Below are 14,053 nucleotides of genomic sequence, written 5' to 3'. Positions count from 1 at the left end.
CGCGCTAATCTCGGGAACTACTGGTCCGATTTGAAAAATTCTTTCGGTGTTAGATAGCCCATTTATCGAGGAAGGTTATAGGCTATATATCATCACGCTACGACCAACAGGAGTGGGGCCACGGGGGTGAAACCGCGCGGAGCAGCTAGTCAGTGATATATTATAAAGCTAAGAATTAATATAAATAATATCATGAACTCAAATTCATATTTCCTTCTTGTATCATTCTAAACCTATAACAAATTATAGCACGATTTAAAAGTGTTTAACGGCCGCAGCGGGCTAGCTCTACAGATCCTTTCAATGAAGTATCGTTACCATATTTAGGTTAACCGAGTGCCAAAAATAGCGAGCCGGCATAACGACACGTCATACGATTATCATGTTACATTATCATTATCACGGTAATGACGCACAGCTCACCAGATAATTGTACCTTCGTCTGTAATTTAATATTAACTAGGAAAATTATGTGCATCGCGGAATTGGGTACGAGAAATTATGTTTGCGCAAAATTGAATTGGCGTGGTTTGACGCGGTGTTTTCCTGGTTGGTTGTTGGTTATTGCGTGTTCTTTCTGTTTTGGTGTGGGGTGTGAGTACTTATAATTCTGTTATAGGCAGTGATTAGAATTCGTAAAGGAAGGTTATTTCACACAAACAAGGATTAAAGTTGTAAGCTTAGACTCTTCAAATTCAAATTGAAATTTAAAACCAATAAAATTCAACTTCACATTTGAAATAGCATAGCTCTTTATAAACGAACGTAGGTATAAGGGCTTTATACGTTAAATAATCGATTGTTCCAATTGTTAATAAACATCTAATTTTTTTCAAAACATCCACATTCTGACTCATATTTAAATTACTTAATTAACTGTAGTGTAATCGTAAAAATTAGTATTAGATACTCCTGTACCTACACCATGTCGCGGTTGTAATCAAGCAAATAGCACTACAGCGGTATTACGTAGACAAGCGTAATCGATCGTAAACACTTATATAGATAAATATAAGCAATTTACACGTAGTTCAAGAACGTCAAAGAACGAATAACTGATAATGTTGCTATAGATGATAATATAGGTAGTGCTTCGAAATTTCAGAATTTTTATACATTTTGCCCCAGAAACATCGGTCCCTTTGCTTTAGAGTTTAGACTAAGTAATAAGTAATGACACATTTTAACAAGCACAATTTTATTAACCGACTTCAAAAAAAAGGAGGAGGTTATCAATTCGGCCGGTATGTTTTTTTTTTTTTATGTATGTACACCGATTACTCCGAGGTTTCTGAACCGATTTACGTGATTCTTTTTTTGTTCGATGCGGGATGGTGTCGAATTGGTCCCATAAAAATTTTATTCGGATAGGCCCTGTAGTTTTTATGAGCATTTTTGTCTGTAGGTATTTGTAAATTTTGCAAGTGCAAGTTTGAAGTCGGTTGTTTTTAACGCAGTTATTTAATTTTGACCTGCAACTATCGTAAATGTAAGGTTATAAATTTCAGAAATGCAATTAATTATGCTATTCCCCTGAGAAAACTAACATTAAAATTAAAGGCTGCAATATGAGTGAAAATTAAATTCACATATTCCTTTGCGGATGCAGATGGTGATAAATAAATTTTCCGATATTATATTTTTCCAATAATAGTACGATGTGACTGTAATTAAATTATTTTTTGTTTTCCTCATATGTTTATATAATTTTTGCTATTACTCGAAAATTTCATTGTGATTATCAATCTAAATCATAAATATTGATTAGTTATATCTATATTATTAATTGTTATGTTATTCAAAATAACACAAAACGTTTTGAATTACCGTGCTATTAAACATTTTAATAAGTCTAATCTTTGAAGTAGGTTACATTGTAAGTTATACATGAAACTTGATGAACAATTTGTTACACAGTATCCTTAGGAGATTACAATGAATGTAATTGGTTCAGGGATAAATGAAAACCAGCACTATCCCGTGGGATGCGTCAGTTCATTTTCAACTAGCTTGTGACACTTTCTTTGGAATCAAGTTCATACAATGTTATAAGAACATTTTATGAACATTATTTTTATTTTATTTGAATCTCTATTCATCACTGAAAATGAAATAAACTAATTAGTAGAGAAAGAATAACAAAATGTTTTAAGTACACGACATCACATTGAGAAAACTAATATGAAAAAACCATCCTTAGGTACCTAACTTGTGTCTTTTAGGTAAAAACGCACTTTCTGTAAACAAGTTATATAAATTTAAATCTTTATTAAATACGAATGTAAAATAACTTCTCATTACGGAGGCGATATTCATGAAATAAACCGTAATTTACAACATAGACAATAAATTATTAATGACTATGATTCACGTTTATTTATATTCAAATTCATCTCTGTTAAATCATTTTGATATTTATGAGAAAGCGGTTTAGACAAACTTTCATTATGACGAATAAAATTATATTATTATAACGTCTACATTATTTAAAGACAAGAAATCAAATCTTTCCTGATTTGATTTCTTGTCTAATTGTTGTTTGTTTACTTGTCTGTACGATTATTGTGCGATGTATTTTATTTTATACCAATAGAAAGCTGTACGGAAAATCTTGCCGAGTAGTTCCTTAGGTAAAGCCAGAAAAAATCGTGATATGTATAGAAATAACAAAAAAATCTTCATATGAACTGAAATCTCCAGTCCCCGAAACCAAATGGGTGCTAAGTATATTATGATAAAATATTATCTCTGTGTCTGTCTGTCAATCGTACCTCGGAAACGAATGAAAGTTTTATATCGCAGTTTTTTAAAGCTAAAGTTTTATTATATCTGTTTCTCGTTACTTCGACTCTATAAAAAAGCGATGGCATTTTAGAAATTCAACTTATATAAAAATACTGCCGGAATTTCATAAGTGTGTTGATAAGAATGTTTAATAAGGCACATTTCTCGGGGCTTTTTAGGAGTTTAATTTATAAAAATCCGTTTTATACAGATTTTTATGACTTAATTACATGTATAAAGTTATTTATATTAATGATTATATTTCTTTATTGTCATGCTTATCGTTCTACGATTTTATGTCAATATACCATAATATAATATAGGGAAGCCACTGAACTCAATTTATTACGAACCAATATCAATTACCTAAAGAAAGTAATTTCTAGATTTCCACAAAATACGAGATAAAGTCATAATATAAACTATATTATGACTGATGAATTATGATACCGTTAAAGTTGTAAATAAATACACAGCAATAAAGTTATACTTCTTCCATCGTAAAGAAGAAATGAAAAACATTATATAGCTCATACTTACATAAATTCGCTTTTATGGCAATAAAATATTGACGTCACAATAACCTCCCGTAATTATAAAGGAAAGGTGTTACCTAATTTCGTAATGTAGGTATTTTAATGTTATCACGAAATTAATTTTACATTTGTGTGGTTTGACAGATGTTGCTTTGATGTAATAAACGTGTTTCATTTTCTTCTTGTGCTAATTAAATTTATTTTATGAATACTTTGATGTTTGAGTTGGCGTAGTAATACGTAGCACTTTAATTTTAGTTTTATATGTGTAGTGAAGACTGTACGTGATTAGTTTCATTTTAAATGCTCTGTCTGTCCTCTGACGTTATTCTGCTTCTATGAAATTGAATATTATAAAATTATATTGTTTTCAAGAGTTGATATTATACATTCGTCGTTGAAACATGGACACTGTAATTACATACAAAATTTCTCAAAGGCTTACTCAAAGGTATCTACTAAGTTATTTTGTTGTTATAAAGAAAAAAAAGGAAAGCTTGAAACGAAATTCAGCGCATAAACAACTAGAGAAAAGTTTTCACCAGAATGTACTAAGTAAAAATGATCTATGTTCAGGAATCTTTTAAAAAATATTGTATCAGTTTCGATACACTTTATAATGTACCACGTAAAGTATCCACATAAAACTCGTTTATTCATAAGAATTCGTAATCGAAAATAATCTCCTTGTTGAAATCGCCTCAAAGGCGTTGTGCCATTAGCTACCTATGTCAGTAATTATCAATGTTATTCCGTCAATTCAAGTAGGGATGTGACTGACGTAGGCATACGATAATATTACGTTTACATGTCAAATAGTGCGCGTGGCCGCGGCATGCGCCGGCGCTTATCAGTCGACCTCCATTCGTGCACCGTACCGCCGCTAACTCGATGTATCGAATTATCGATAATATAAAGCATAAACAATCGCATCGTGAAATATCCTACAATTGTGTTCGTGTTCTGTGCAACTTGACATTGACTCACATGAAAAACCAGTTGCTTCATTTAACTGATAGTTATTACCCATGGTAATCCAGAAAGTAATAATATGGAAAAATCAAATGCGGATTAAATACTAATCTAATCCGTAAACAATCAATCGACTACGTATTAAATTGATAAAAGGACAATAATCACCTTACGTAGACGGATGTATGCTGATATTTCATCGGCTTTAAACAATATTGATGGGTTACAAAAGCGAAAGACGAGATCGTGCGCTTGCATTTTATGAAACTGCAACTGTAAGCCGGCGAATCATATAACAGGCGATAAGTTCAGCATTAGCTGACAGCGAGCGTCTGGGAGACATTCCAATTATAAATTAAATTCATCGATACAATTATTCGCACGGTCGCATCCTTATCGTTTTGAAACTTTTCACTAGTTTTTTTTTTAAGTCGCCGCTATCAAATAATCACGACGGAATAATCATATCGCTAAAGAAACTATGTTTTAAGTGGATAATTACGAGGTGTAGTTGTGTGATTAAATGTTGTAATTAAAATGAAATAACAATTAGTGTGATGGAGGTGGATAGTGAATATGAAGGTAAATATTTGAGCTTAGTTTGACTTAACTTTATATTTTTGTATTTCAATGATGTAATTATAAATGGACGCTCCACATGATATTATTGTGTTATTATATTTGAAAAACTTTTATGTAAGAAAGTGAATATAGAGTCATGACAATTTAACTTGTTTCATTTATGATAGAATACGAAAAAATCATGTGAAAATGTATCTATATTTTTCTACATGAGAGTGATTTACATCAGAATATATATGAACATAATATATTTATTCGATAATATTGGAACTTTATTTATTAGCTTGTAGACAACACGTGGTGAACTTAATATGTTATCAAAGTTATATCAAGTGAGTTACATAATAAGCTAATTAAACAATTTATTATAAGATCAATTTTTTCCTTATATTCTTAACACGTGGGATTGTATTATGCACATTGTTTTTATTTGTATAATATAATAATACACCTTTATTTTATTTGACATCAGATCAACTTTATTAAATATTTTGCCTGCAGGCAAGCCTCTTATAAAGTAATAGTGTAGAAACCGTTTATAAAAATACTTGGTTTCATTAACTTTTTTTTATAGTATAATAATTAAAAATGCTCTAGGCAACGGTAGAGTCTAAATACTCTCTTATATTCAATGTTGTTTACGGCATCAGTATGACGAATGTGTGAATTTACGAGCCTTTTAGAACTACGTGCTTTTAAAGTACTTATAGTATAAATGCTGTTATTCGTGACTTTTTAGTCATTTATTTTCCATGCATCCGTATTGAAAAATACATTAGGCGAGTGCACACAGACCGAGCAGTCTTGCAGAGTATTTTCTGCGCGATCCTACTGTGTGTTCAATAAAACAAAACTTAAAAAAAAAAAAACATTATTTTACACTAAAATTATATTAGCAAAATTCAATAAGACCTCGAAAACATAATATACAGTAACTCTATCTTACTTTTAATTGTGATAATAAACTATTAAAAGTAGTAAAAATTCTGTTCTTTGTTAACTATTTATAAGTAAGCATTCTCCAAAAGGTCACTACATAACTATTTTAACGTTTGACGTACCTATCATTGTTAGTAATAATCATAAACTCTGTTCTTTAATATACAGGGTGTCCCAGCAACGGTATACTAAGCCCCAAGGAGGTTATAGTTTTACATACGCTGAGTACGTAAAAAATACTTATAAAATTCCAGACGCATTTTTTTGACAAATAGATGAATTCTTAAGACTCTATGTGTAGGTACAACTGTACATCCATAACAAGCGACCCGCCCAACTTTGCCACCAGCACGTGAGCTATCGTTTAAGATTATCTTTTCATAGACAAAATGCTCACATTAGAGAAGCGGTATATGCCGGCTGCGCGAAACTAGGGAAGATAACATGAATTTTCAGGAAAAATTTAGCAAAAATTTTTTGACGTAATTTTGTTGTTTAAGTATTTTTTACGTGATCAGTGTATGCAAAACTACAAGTCCCTTCGCGCTTAGTATACCAATAGTGGGAGACCCTGTATATGCCTTTAAAAGCTAATTATAAATTATAACAATAGATTGTTGCGATAACATTTTGGCAAAAAGTAGAAGTAGATAATACATGTAAAGCCGGCTACTCACGTACCTGCCACAGGGGCAATGTTGGAACAATCTCGGTTGCACGGCCGCGGCGGTCGGAGCAACTCCAGCTGTTCACTACCCTGCCCCTGCAAGCCTACAGTATACACATCACAATTAAGGAGGCAATTGGTCAAATTCCAATATTGCCCCTGCGGCAGGTAGATAAGTAACCAGTTTAAGGAATCACCATTTTATAGCCTAAAAATGATTATGGGATGGAAATAAATCGATATAAACAATATAGATAAGGTTCGGTAGCACGTATAGTATTGTGTTATCTGTGGGTAGCACATGGGTCGGGCTGGAATTTCGATAGCCTGTTGTTATCTAGGCAAACACGGTTTTATTGATTTTTTACTCAGAACTCATGTGTTGATAGGCAAACTGCAAGTTACAATGTCCTTCGAAGGTGATAGTCACACGCTTCATCATAAACATTATTGTTTTCAATAGAACCTACCTATATAACTACCAACAGCCCAAGTTTTATAACAACTGAAGAATAAATATTTTTAAGTTTACTTGAACAAAAATAAAAATATTTATTCTGCAGTCGTTATAAATATTGCTATTTATTTTCGTCTTATTTATCTAATTCAATGATGTAAGAATTATCAACATATTCTTAATTGGTAGATATCTTAGAGATATTGTAAAACAACAGTATTATAAATGATCATTAATACTCATCTTAATAAATATAAATTATTATTATAAAAAATCAATGATATCATAAAATATCTCCACTTATTTATCTTCAGTACAGAACATAAACTTTGAAAGAAATTTCGCAAAGGTTACAACTTACACAATGAAACTTTTCGGGTCTTTACTCTGGGAATGAGTTTACTGAAACTTTACACTTGTAGGGCTTCAGTTTTTCTTTTCAGGAAAAGAAATACTAAATATTTATATAATTGACTTATGTTGTATGTTATTTATTTGATCGTCTTCTGAAAATTTAATGAATTGAAGGATGATGTTTAAACATACTTTACTCTCTGTACATATTCACTGATGTTAGATTTTAAATGCAGTAAAATAAGCGAACCAACATTTTTTGATCAAGTTCTTAATTTAAGATGTTTTTATAACTCAAGATTTAAAACTTATTAAAAGTTAAAAGAGATGAAATTTCCAATATCAAAACTAGGTAACAAACTAACTTATTTACGAATCTTTGAAAAGCAATCATTTCTCTAAAACTTTGATCAAAAGCCGTGTAAAAAATAAAAGCAGTAAGCTATAATTCCAAGTAAACACAATGTGATATTTTAATGGAATTGAACTGTATATAGCACTTTCATTTCTAAACAAAAGGATATCGTTGAGGATTGCGGTTCTCTAGAGTACTGCAATACGGGATTTAAAGCTATAAGGCCGGGAATACACTTGGTGTTTAAATTCCATTTAAAGCTCTAGTGCTTGCGCAGCTTTATTGTGTGAAGTCTGTTATGTTGAATTTGATCGTTACTTCATACTTTAATAGCTTTCAATTCTATTGTAACTAAAGAATCATAACATCATCGTGTTAGTGTTTTGTCATATTTACCTACCTACGTTATTATATTTTTTTTTTCTTATTAAGTTTTTCAAAAGTAAGAAAACACATTAATTATACTTTAATAAATGTGTTTTCTTTATTTTATTAGTTGACGATTATAAATTATTCGTTATTTCAATATTTTTTTCTAGATTACGTTATCTCATTTTTTACTCTATAAGATTTATTTATTGTAAAATTGGTTCTATATTCTGCCGTGCAGGCGTTGCATTTACATTGCTTGCATTGAAAATAGGTACTTGTGGGAAGATAATATTGTTTCAGAACGCTTCAGAATGTTTGAAACAATATTTGCAAATTGCGTTATTGTATCCGAGTACTAGATTTTATAGCGTTCTTAGAATCTAGATATTGTAACATGATATCCGAAGACTGAATAGTTTCTTCTGTTCTTCGTTCTTTATTTATAACTCCATCCGTCTGTCTGTTATTAATCAGACAAATAAATATGTAATTTGAATGAAATATATTTTTTTTTATTATATTTTGCTTCGTCTGTTTTATGTGATGCTGATATGCTTTTATATGATGATGTTCTATCGTCTATGTCTGTGTTTAAATTGGTCTTAGTAATTAGTATATGGTAGGTCATTGTAACAATAATTAGGATAAAATTGGTTTGAATACAAATCCAGCTTTCCACACATTGAAAATATTATTCTAACAAATGTGTTTAAAGAATTATATGTTGATTTAGCTCCTGGAATGTAAAATCTCCAAATATTATGATTAGCGGTCACGTATCCAACATCAGCATTATGGTATGTGGCTTCTAAAATACGCTTTTGTTTCATTTACATTAGCTGTTTTGTTGTGGCTAAATGATTTTGCATATAGATAGCTGATAAATCATTTTTTTTTATAAACTTTCTATTGCACGAAAAATTTTTACACGTTTTTATCTTTCCTATTAACGTATCTATACTAAAAAGCTTATGGACCATTTCAAAAGTTCATTCACCTTTAGATATAAAACTTTTGAAGGTGGATTTTTTTTTTCAATAATATCCTATGATTGGCGTTGGATCTTCTCGTATTTGACTTCCAAATTTCATCCAAATCAACAGTATAGTTTAGCTATTAGAGAAGAGCAACTATGGAGTTTCTTGCCGGTTCTTCTCCATAGATACTGTTTTCCGAATCGGTGGTAAATGTTAAAAATATGGCGTTTCAATAGTGCTTCTCGAAGAAGTCTAATTGAATAAATAAATAATTGATTATTATTCTGTGCCATAGTTTAGCCGCGAAAGCGTTACAGAAGGAGATAGATAGACTTTCGTATATAATTAAAGTACGTATTGATTTAATTTAATGCAACACAAGCCTCTTGCAATATACTCATCTATCTGTCGTATGTGAATAAATTACTAACCCACCAAGCATTAGTACTATGAATGATAATAATTAATGCTGTGTTGTTAGGTGTGGTTAGTGATGTTATTTTATGTTAGAACTTTACTGATTGTTATTTAAATTAGGAATGGATTGTATTGATTTTATGAAAATAAATTAATATAGTCTTTTAACGAACTACCTACTTGCTTTCTTGCTTGTAGATTGTAGTTCTATGTTGTGAAATACCTATCATTACATACTTACATATTGAATTGTGCAAAGAGAAAATTAAATATTGTTTTTTCTTGTATGATAATGAGCACGAACACAGGTTAAAAAAATATCTGAATGAATGAATATACCTACGTGCAAATTGAAAAAAAAAAACACAGTGACCAAAAGCAAGAAAAGTCTAACTATAACCAGATGAATGAATAAAATGTTTCATGACAATCCAATTTTATACTAATCCCCAGTTCGCAAAAGTTATCGATGCTTAAAAATAATGGTAAAATTAATCAGTTCTAAAATAAAAAAAATAAAACCGTTCTTTATTCCAATACTACGGATTAAAATATTGAACTTAAATTGAAATTAACCCAATCAAAAGTCCCTTCAATTCCACACAAGGTCCTAAATTAACTACGAATGATCGACCGCAACAGTTTGCCAAACGACCGAACTAATTTAATTCATGAATGTGAATGTGTTTATTAGTGAAATGGTCCAAAGGGTATAGAGTCTGTTTTGTGAAACATTATTTTGATCAAAAAGCAATCTGAGTTCGCTTGCAAATTAAAACCACTCCAGAAGTCCTAAAGATCGTAAAAGATTCGTTTTTATTTATAATTTTTCCTCGTTAATTAACTAACTTTTTACAATAAACATTGTAATGTGTGCTTTATATGTATAGTCTTAAGCAGGCTACTCAACTACCTGCCGCTAGGGCAATTTTTAAATTGGCCTGTTTGGAATTGCTTCAACTGCCTACACGATACAACCGAGATTGCCCTACGACAAGTGTGTGAGTAGCCCGCTTTATGTGATACAAATTATATTGATTATGCTGCTATATGCATTTCAAAATGTGCATGTGTTCACAAACAATTCAATTAGGTATAAATTGAATCTGCAAAAGCGTAATTGACGCAATTAATTCACCAAAATAAGGTCGTGTATCATAATAATGGCTATTCAACATTGATTAATTCAAATGTATATTGCTAATTAGTAATTACTAAAATGTAAAGTAAAAAATTATTGGCGAAAAGTTATGAATTATCTATGTTCTTATAATGAAAATTCTGAAGCAAATGTCTCAGATTTCTGAAGAAATGTGAATTAATTATGAATTCTATTTATACCTTTTAATATTGAGTAATAAAACTTAAATAAGAAATTCATGCTACTGTGCCGTATTTGTCAGTTTCAAATTTCAATGATCAAATGAATTCATTTATTTGATATAAGCTAGCAGCTAGCTAGCTAGCGTGGTATCCGAGAAAAGTGTCCTATGTGCTAATATCTTGTGCTTACCTTTATGATTGTTGCATCTAAATGCTCTCATAGTCCACTTTGCATTCCTTTTTCTGGCAAGGCTTTAGAAATCCTCAATATGACACATTAAAATTCAAAATGCTTGTCGAAACTTTTAAATATTTCTTTATGGTTATTTGACGCTTCAACTCAGCAACATTTAGGTTCTGAAAAACAATAAAATTACAACACGTACAATAAAATTACAATTAGTATGCTTTTTATGGATTGGAAAAGTTTTGACTACTGAATGTCACACCACATGAAAAAGTAAAACAAAATTGAGGGTAGATATGAAAAAAAAAACGGGGGGTACTTTGATGGATTAGTACGACAAGAGACATAATTACAATACATCAGTCTATTCCATTTGTTATGAATCCACCAAGAAGATTCTTATTAGCGGTGCACAACGACATTACATTAGCTTTAAAATGTAAAACGTAGGACACGGAACGACCGCCCGTATTTCACGTCAAGTCAGTTAGTAATAAATTTTATAGCTTACCTGTCATCGGAATTTATATGGAAACTTAACTCTTTGAGACCACGACTGCAAAAGTTTATCCGGAGTATTAATGAGCTAATGTTTAGTCTTTAAAACTTGTCCTTTCTGACTCTGAAGTTTTCTCAGATTACTTTCTCAATTAGAGCTTAGGTTTCAAAGTTTCGCAATGTTGGTAGTAAAATATTATGTTTTAATATTAAACGGATGACAGAGTGTTTATAAACACAGAGTTCATTTCACAACATTTATAAACGATATAAAGTAAATCATTCATTATAAGAACATAAAAAATAAATTGAAGTTGTTAAGAAATAGTTCATCGATTGATGTGTGAAGAGAGTACCTACATTTAATAAATCGCTACTGTTAAGATCAAGATAAACATTTGCTATTTTTAGACTATTTATCAGATAGTTCATAAATAAAGCTTTCGTATATACTGCAAAGCAACGCATTTTTAATAGAACTAGAAACTTTAACTACTTAAGAAAAAGATCACGTAATAAGTATATTTCTTGCCAAAGTTTATCATAACTTGTCTTCAATGAACGCGACAATAAAAGAATTCCTTCGGGAAATGAACGTAAATAGATATTCTTGGGATAAGCGCCAACTGTCACACCTGACTTCTCGTCAGTTCACATCGAATTTTCTGCACGTTAGGCGAATTTTGTTAATACGATGCTGAAATTTTGAGGCTTTATACTGTCATGATTGATTGTTATACCTTTTTTATTTATTTATCGTTTTAAATTATGCGTGACTAAAAATTAATTACACTGTTATGGTCTGCATAATATGGACATGTAATTGTTGACATTTGTTACGAAAATAGATTCTACTATGAACAACTAAATAGAGAATTTTCTCTGCTAAATAGAGGTAACTAATAATTATAATGAGAAGTTATATATTTATAACTGTATCCTCATTAATTTATTTTTACGTACCGTAGGAAGAGAAAGGATAACTAAGAAAGCTAATATTCAGCCCACGTAAACCTTACTTAAGTCTGAAAATATACTAGCAACGGATAACATCGTAGAAATGTTAAGAAAATGTGGAAAAATTATTATATAAATCCACAAGGAAAATTCCGTAACCAAATTGAATTTAGCTGGATAATGTTGTTGGAAATCCACTCAGCTTGCATCTAGAAGTTTCCAAGTTCCTATGAAATTGCAAACGATGACATACAGCAATATTTGTTCATATGTTGTTCATATCCGGCTATGAAGTAGGGATTCGCTTGCTAATTTGTACTGAAAATCGTGGATGCGAATACAAATATATAAACATATTATATTGTATGATATATTAGTGACTACTATGCTTTTTTGTAAAAGCATAGTAAGAGGGTTGTTATTTATTAGAAATTGAAATGTTCTAAAATAAATATGTAGGTATACATCTTACTTTCTTCTTCCCGAAATTTTGATATTTTCAATTATCTTTCACTCATATTGCTACAAAAAATTAAATATAGAATTCTTATATATCAGTGAAGTTTGGATTTCCTTGTTGACAAAGCCTTGTAAATGTTTACTAAGTTTTATGTCAAGCTATTTAGAAAAACTTAAAGGAACTTGAAGTCTTTAGGATTTGAATATTACGTAAATATTGCAGAGAAGGATTTCGTCTCCTTTATCCTTGTTTTGAAATGACATTACCAAAAGCGAGGGAAGGTACTGAATTCATTGATTGTCTTTTGTTTTGTTTTTTTTTTCTGGATGCTGTTACTTTTTTCTGTCATGTGTAGGTAATTTTGAATACGTGTATGTCACACTTTTGTACACCACCTAAAAATCGAGAATAGGCAAGAACAGTGTTTTATTAAATTGTAGAAGATGTATACGAGATGAATAAGTTCATATTTTGTTATGTTCGTGGAGATAGACGAACAATTCAATATGTAGGGGATCATTGAAATAAATATTGATTTTATGCACTAAATGAGGTATTAAAAAGTAGCTTTTTGATAACTAAAAAAACCAGTTCCATAAAATACGATCAATGAGTTACTGTATGTTATCATATTAAAATAACCAAATGTCTGTAATGTAGAAATAGTTAGAACCGGATTATGTAACAGATTATTCCACAGCAATCGTCAATTGAGTTAAGAACTATTCTCAGAAGATGCACTTTTAACCAATGAGTTCAATCTGGTTCAATCAAAATGCATATAAATACGTTTGTTTTGCTACTTACTTTTTGTTAATATTATATATTAAAATCCTTGTCAACTACCACTTTGTAATTAAATTTTAATATATTGTACCTATCTGTCAAATTAAAATCTCCTTTCTTACTTTTTATGAATTAAAACCGTTGAACGTTGAACGTTAAAAGCGCTGTTATTAACAAAGTTGCAAAATTGCCTTTATCTCCATACGAATTAGTTACAAAGTCGTATGTGTCATCATTTTATCGTAGCGTTCACGGTTACTGATTTCAAATGTAAATGCTCACGTCTATCCACTTTGAAATTGTGCAAAGTTTGCTTTCAGAAAGACTGCTGATTACGTTTGAACTTGAAAGTATTTTAAATTATACTTTGAGCTAACTAATAACTAGCTCTAAGCGAATTGATGTAAAAATATTAATAAAAAATAAATAA

Source organism: Colias croceus, chromosome 17 (genome assembly GCF_905220415.1).
Source record: "Colias croceus chromosome 17, ilColCroc2.1".
NCBI classification, from domain to species: domain Eukaryota; kingdom Metazoa; phylum Arthropoda; class Insecta; order Lepidoptera; family Pieridae; genus Colias; species Colias croceus.
Note: the sequence above shows the minus strand (reverse complement) of the source record.